This window comes from Doryrhamphus excisus, chromosome 3 (genome assembly GCF_030265055.1).
Source record: "Doryrhamphus excisus isolate RoL2022-K1 chromosome 3, RoL_Dexc_1.0, whole genome shotgun sequence".
NCBI lineage: Eukaryota > Metazoa > Chordata > Actinopteri > Syngnathiformes > Syngnathidae > Doryrhamphus > Doryrhamphus excisus.
The window spans coordinates 2,515,819-2,523,658 of record NC_080468.1 but is presented as its reverse complement, the minus strand read 5'-3'; positions in this window follow the sequence as shown (position 1 = coordinate 2,523,658).

Here is a 7,840-nt window from a genome sequence, read left to right as displayed (position 1 = left end):
TTTTGTGTTTGAAGCGCTTATTATTCTGCATCCAGTGGCGCGTTTCATTCAGCGTGGCGACGGGGGTTTTTGTGCGAGTGGAAGCTTGGCCCAGCAGATAAACCCTTAAAGACTGGAAGAAGAAGACAGCCACAGTCACGGACATTTACAGTGTGAAAGCAGTCAAAGCACTGGTGTCTGAAGTTAACACTTTGTAGTACGATATGTGTTAAATTGCTCCCACAGAGAGAATCCGGTCAGACACTGTCAATCTCTACGCACCATCTGCGTACGCCATTAATTTCCCAGACTCAATGACGGTCCTTCTGCGGAAGGTCAGCCTTCTCCAAAGTGATCTGTCAACTCCTTCATCCCCTGTCGCACTCTTATCACGGCCGCACACTTCCCTTCTATGCTGTTGCCATGGCTACGGTTTGGCAGGGATGAGCGGTATCAAAAGCGCTCTGGAGTTTTGCGAAGACTCTTCTCCACTCTTACCTCTGTTGTTTTGCTCTAATCCCTCCCTTTTCATCTTCTTTCTGACAGGGGCAACCTGGAGGAAGTCGCAAAACTTCTTGCTACTGTTTGACCGGACGAGGCGGCGAGTCTCCCTGGACTCATCCGACTCGTCCGGCTGGGCTGCTCTCCTCCAGATACCGCCTCATTATCTCCAGAAAGCCGCATTGAAGCTCAGCTTTCTTTGAAGCTACGAGCAAAACAATAAAACTTCAAATTCCATAGCAGTGAAGCAGCTCTTTGTGCTGGATGACTTTAAAATGTTGGCTATATAATACGGCTGTGCTGAAATGATCACGGTGACATAAGCCCCTTCAGACTCAAAGCAGAACGGGTGAACACCAATGCCCAAATCACGAACTGAACATTAAACCCTCTTAAAGCTGCGCTGGAGAGCGACGGAGCTGAAGTGTAAACATTGTTAGGTCATTGGTTGCTGCAGGATTGGTAGCGAGTGGTGTGTTGTTGATGCTTCTATAATTAGACTGCGAGCACACAAAAAAGGCCATTTACAAGAAGATGTCAAGAACATTCTCGACTGGATAAGCAATATGATTGTACCACTTGAGTCAGCGTGAGGCCCGCAGGGGCAGACAAAGTCTTTGGTAATAGAATACTTATTGGATCATGTCCTGTTGCCTGCATAGACTAACTAGACTAACTCAAATTGGAAGCATTTCTAATCCATGTATCCAGTATGACAAAAGGCAACTCCAGACGGCCAAAGAGAGGTTTTTTATGTTGTGAGTGTGTTTTTATAGATGGCGGGCATAGGCCAAGGAACTATAAAAATCTTGGGACAAAAGTGGAGAACCAGGGAAAACACGCACTTAGACTAAGAGAAGTACGGCGAAAATGTAGCTTTTTCTAGCGGCTTTTAGCCCTGGGGTGGCCTGTGGATGTTTTTTATTGGCAAATTCTAACTAAAAATCATCAAAAATGGTCAAATCAGTAGTCATTTTGCAAAAATAACGACAAAATATCATGACAAAAGATTGTACATTTACAGTATTATGAGGACAAATAACATCATTTGAACAACATAAAGCTTGAAATGTTTTAAATTTGTAATATTATGAGAAACAAACAAAACAATAACATATTTCTTTATTTATGTTGGCTAGCGCGCAGGCCTCACAACTAGGAGACCCGAGTTTGATTCCACCCTTGGGCATTTTTACCATAAATATGGATGTGAATGTGAATGGTTGTTTGTCTATATGTGCCCTGTGATTGGCTGGTGACCAGTCCAGGGTGTACCCCGCCTCTCGCCCGAAGACAGCTGGGATAGGCTCCAGCACCCCCCACAACCCTTGTCAGGATAAGCGGTAGAAAATGAATGAATTACCGTATTTTCTAAAATATAAGTTGCTTCGGAGTATAAGTTGCACAAGGCCAAAAATGCATAATTAAGTAGAAAAAAACATACATAAGTCGCACTTCTAATGTTATAAATAAGGTCGTACAACAAAGATTTTAAAAATGTGTCAGAAATTAGAAATTTGTAATTTTACATTAATAAAGTCAAAATATTATGAGATAATAGTCAACATCTTACAGGAATAAAATCATAATAATCTGAAGACAAATAATGTTATTTTTGTAGAATATATTGTATATTGCTCCATCCACATAATCCCCCGCGTCCCCCTCGCTCCTCAGACTCAAACCTCCTGGCACTCCCCTGTAAGACCAAGCTCCGAACCTGGGGAAGACAGAGCCTTCTCCATCGCTGCCCCCACTCTCTGGAACTCTTTGCCCCATTCACTCCGTGCTTGCCCTGACCTTCCCACCTTCAAAAAACAACTCAAAACCCACCTCTTTAAATCCGTTTTTAATGTTTAACTTTTTATACCTGACTGCTGTGCCCCGCCCCGCATTTACTCTTGTTTTAACTGTGTATTAACCAATCAATGTTGTATTTTGGTGTGTCTTTTATTCTGTTTGTATTATCTACTAATATTAAAATATTTTTAAACCATGATACTTATAAGAAAGTGTTTATTATTATTCTTTCATTCATTCATTTTCTTTCAACCGCTTATCCTCACGAGGGTCGCGGGCATGCTGGAGCCTATCCCAGCTGTCTTCGGGCGAGAGGCGGGGTACACCCTGGACTGGTCGCCCAGCCAATCACAGGGCACATATAGACAAACAACCATTCACACTCACATTCATACCTATGGACAATTTGGAGTCGTCAATTAACCTAGCATGTTTTTGGAATGCGGGAGGAAACCGGAGTACCCGGAGAAAACCCACGCATGCACGGGGAGAACATGCAAACCAAGCAAAGATTAGAACCCAAGTCTTCACAATTTCCTGATTGTGTGGCCAGCATGTGAACCACTCCTGAACCGTGCAGCCGAGCATAACCACATTTGTTGAGAAAGTCATAAACAGGTTTTCTATGCTAGTGCAAAAAAATATTCCATTTATGAAGAGGGAATTCCACTTTGTGGAAACCCATGAACCGTGATAAACAGCATGTACACACACACACATGAAAATAGTAGCAATCAATTTATTTGGGAATTGGATTCATGTAGTGCATGTAAACATAGTGAGTGTCAGTGTAGTCACACTTTCTTGAGCTTTGACTGTAATCTACATCAAGGCACTTGTTGCTAGGCAGAGTTGCTAGGCAGATTTCATAAGGCTAGAACTGCCTCATATGCAATTGTCTCTCCTAGATGAAAAGACTGCATATATTCATAAACATCAAGCGAGTTATTATTTATTATACTGATTTTAATTCCTCTGACGATTGTATCTGTATATTTCTAAAAAAAAAAAAAAACCAAAAAAACCACACACCAAAAGATAAACATCTGTAGTCCATAATTCAGAAAGTAGTGACCCGACATAAAATTCATTCAGCTTCAACATTTTTCTCGTCCTTATCACCCGTCAAGAGAGCAAGGCAGGGAGATATGGCGTCCTATCAGAACATTTGGTAGGGAAGGAGACATTCTATATGGCCGTTAGCTTTGGAGAGCTGGCTGCTGCCAAGAGAAGGTGGATGTGAAAAGAAGTGATGAGAAGAGATGTATGACCCACTTCCAGCACTATTTCCTCGCACCGTTCCTTCATCTGAGCCCTGTGGCCCTCTGTGAGGAACATCAATATCACCGACACATCTTTGAGACAGAGGAAACAAATAGAAACTTGTGATACGTGTGCATTATTTCCAGGGTTTGAGTGCAATTTCAAAATAGGGATATTTCATTGGTTCATTCGCATGTTTGAACGCAATCTACGGGTCCATCTACATTCCTACCCTCATCTACGGTCATGAGCTCTGGGTGGGGAAAAAAAGGACAAGATGGTGAGTGCAAGCGGCCAAAATGAGTTTTCTCTGTCAGGTGGCTGTGCTCTCCCTTAGGGAGTCATCCCGGAGTTCAACTCTGAGTTGAACTATATTGATAGGAGCCGGATGAGGTGGCTTGGAGATTTCCTGCTGATTTCCTACGACCCGACCTCGGATAAGTGGAAAAAAGTTGGATGAATGGTTTTGAACTCCTGTTTCCACAACAGTGTTGTATGGAGTTGAATAAATCCCGCAAGGAAGAGTTCAATTTCCCATGTTCCCATGTTATGTGGCTTAGTCATTAGTTCCTCGTTAGTTCTTTATTAGTTATTCGGTAACTACTCTAAATGTATGTGCCTTTGTTCCGCAGTAACTGCTCTACTCCTTAGTTCCTCATTAGCTCTTCATTAGCTCCTCAGTAACTACTCTAAATGTATGTGCCTTAGTCATTAGTTCCTCATTAGTTCTTTATTAGTTATTTGGTAACTACTCTAAATGCATGTGCCTTAGTCATTAGTTCATCATTAGTTCTTTATTTGTTATTTGGTAACTGCTCTAAATGCATGTGCCTTAGTCATTAGTTTTTCATTAGTTCTTTATTTGTTATTTGGTAACTACTCTAAATGTAATATGTGCCTTAGTTCATCAGTAACTACTCCAAATGCATGTGTCTTAGTCATTAGTTCCTCATTAGTTCTTTATTAGTTATTTGGTAACTACTCTAAATGTAATATGTGCCTTAGTTCATCAGTAACTACTCCAAATGCATGTGTCTTAGTCATTAGTTCCTCATTAGTTTTGTATTAGTTATTTGGTAACTACTCTAAATGCATGTGCCTTGGTCATTAGTTCCTCATTAGTTCTTTATTGGTTATTTGGTAACTACTCTAAATGTAATATGTGCCTTAGTTCATCAGTAACTACTCCAAATGCATGTGCCTTAGTCATTAGTTCCTCATTAGTTCTTTATTAGTTATTTGGTAACTACTCTAAATGCATGTGTCTTAGTCATTAGTTCCTAATTAGTTCTTTATTAGTTATTTGGTAACTACTCAAAATGTAATATGTGCCTTAGTTCATCAGTAACTACTCTAAATGCATGTGCCTTAGTCATTACTTCCTCATTAGTTCTTTATTAGTTATTTGGTAACCACTCTAAATGTAATATGTGCCTTAGTTTTTCAGTAACTACTCCAAATGCATGTGCCTTAGTCATTAGTTCCTCATTAGGTCTTTATTAGTTATTCGGTAACTACTCTAAATGTACTATATGCCTTAGTTCCGCAGTAACTGCTCTACTTATTAGTTCCTCATTAGCTCTTCATTAGGTCCTCAGTAACTACTCTAAATGTATGTGCCTTAGTCATTAGTTCATCATTAGTTCTTTATTAGTTATTCAGTAACTACTCTAAATGCAGGCGTACCCCACCTCAGAATGGAGAATCGTTAGGAACTAGAATCGAAAAAAGGAATCGGGACCAGAATCGTTGAAATTCGAATAACGCTCAACCCGAGTGAGACGTGAAAAGAACAGGAGTTGTTTTGCCAGTCCGTCACTTCCTACCGAGAAATGAACGCTAACAAGCATTGCATGATGAAACAAGACACGCCCACTCGCAAGCAGCTCGCCATGTGATTGCGGACGGCGGTATTTTTTTCAGCGGCAGGCTGAAAGGTTGAGCGTGTGACTTGCTGTTGTGAATATGCTGGAGTTTATACGGGCTGCATGATGAATAGCTGGTGTCAGGTGTTACCATGGGGATGATTACTTGGAAGCAGCCGAGGCAGTATAAGCATTTGGGATTTCTCAAAGCCCATCAAACGCTTGGCAGGCCATTTATTTCCAATATACAGGTAGTTTCAGGCGATACCAATCTGTCTGACTGTGTGTTTGTTTCTTTTTCGGGATGCACACAAAAGCAGCATTTCAGTCTTCCTATTTAATTATGAAGCCGCGTAGACACGGATCGCTGTCAGCATCACTTCCGTTGACCCCCCCCCCCCCGACAATGTGAGACACCTCAACCGACTGTCTCGTCAGAACGGGATAGGGAGAACTTGTTATTGCTCCTTGTCGCTCTTCATCACTTCAAGTCGACTGTAAAAGAGTGGAGGAGAGTCCCTGAAGCCGGCGGGCCTTGTCGCTAACACGCCCCCACAGGCCACTACAAAAAGGGACCGCTTAAAACAAGTTTGAGTGGCAGCCTGGCAGCGAGACCCACCTCAACGCCACCATAGTGATAGAAGGACGGGAATTAAACTGGGATGCACCGGTCTTTTCTTTTCTTCTGTGATTTGGGACATCTGTTCCGAAAAAAAAAAAAAAAAAACCCACACATCGTGTTTACTGAAAAGCCTAAAGTCTACCTCTTCCTGCTCCTCCTCCGTCCACGGCCTTTCACCCCCCATGGTAGGGATTTGTGATTCAAACTGAGATGAAGGGGGTCTAAACCCCTCAATCTCATCAGCAAACATACTAATGCATAATCTTTTCTCTTTTTTAACCAAGCCATTCATATGCATGCAAATGATGGCTGTCTTTTCACTCGGCGCCCATTGCTGCGCTGCTTTGAAACTCAGCCAGGCTGTCACGTGCGCTCCTTTCAGATGCAGCGACAGGCTTGCTTTTTAACTTATTTGTTTTATTTATCAGCGTCACAGGGGTTTTTATTTTGGCACTTGAGGGAAAGACGGTTTTTTATAACACTGTGAGAAGTGTGGCACCAGATTAGCTTAGCATATTTTGTGGAGACATTAGAACCTGTTATGTCCACTGGCCTCGTAAGTAGAGTAGTGGCACCTCACCCCAAACATTAGCACCAATAGCAGTACAATGCTAGCATTACAGTCATATTCCAACAGACCCTGAAGCTCCCACAGATGTAGTTTCCAGAGCTCCAAGCTTTATTTTAAGGTGTGTAGTGAAGCCTATTTTTTTTACAATGCTGTTTTCAGTGGTAGGCGTCTACAGGTGGGTCAGAGGTTGTATGTGTATGAGGAAGAAGGTTTTTTTAATCATATTTTGTGGTCATAAACATTAATTACCATATTTTCCGGACTATAAGTCACACTTTTTTTCACAGGTTGGCTGTTCCTGCGACTTATACTCCAGAGCGACTTAAAAAAGTGTTTATGTTACATAAACTGGACACTTTTTCTGTTCATGTTTATTTTTTGTGTAGCCGAATAACCATTGTGTTAGCATATCTTACACCTATTCAGCCTGTTCTCTATTCTTATATTGTTAGAACTTGCTTTCCAAGGTGACGTAATGTCTGTTTTTTTTTTTTGCAAAAAACGTGACTTATACTCCAGTGCGACTTATGTATGTTTTTTTCTACTTAATTGTGCATTTTTGGCCTTGTGCGACTTATACTCCGGAGCGAAAAATGTGACAAACACAGCAGAAAAAGTATAACTAGCTACCCAGCATGACTTGCGGAGAGAGTATATGGTGTTTTTTGGCATGGGTATTGGGCATATATATATATATTTACATAAAAGGAATTTGGAAATGCTCATGGGGTCAGATGAAGACACTTGGCAGGGCTGATGTGGTATGCGTGCCGCAGTTTGCCCACCCCTGCTTGACTTGAGATCTATTGACTTGAAGGAACTTGTATTTTTCGGCCCTTTGTATTGAGTTGTTGAGTCCTATAGAGCAGCTACACACAATAACTTGCACAGCAAGCTTTCTAGTTCATCCAGAATCTGCACCTATTCGTCTGTATTTCTTTGGATTTTGTACTTCCACCGCTGTGTAGCCTGGTCATAAACAGTTATAGCATTATTAAGAAGTCATTTTCAAGCTAATGTTTTGACAATAAGGCGGTATTAACACATGTATTCACTATCAGCTATTCATGTTCATCAACCCTTACATTTTTTTTTTTCAAAGTTGCTGCTTAAACATCTCATTACACGGTTCAACAAACTATGATTTATCTCCAATTCTCCATCGTCGCGTTTATATTTGTTCTGAATGCATTTGCAGGCCTGTCTCTGCGAGTTCAGCTCAAGTATGTGTGTGTGTGT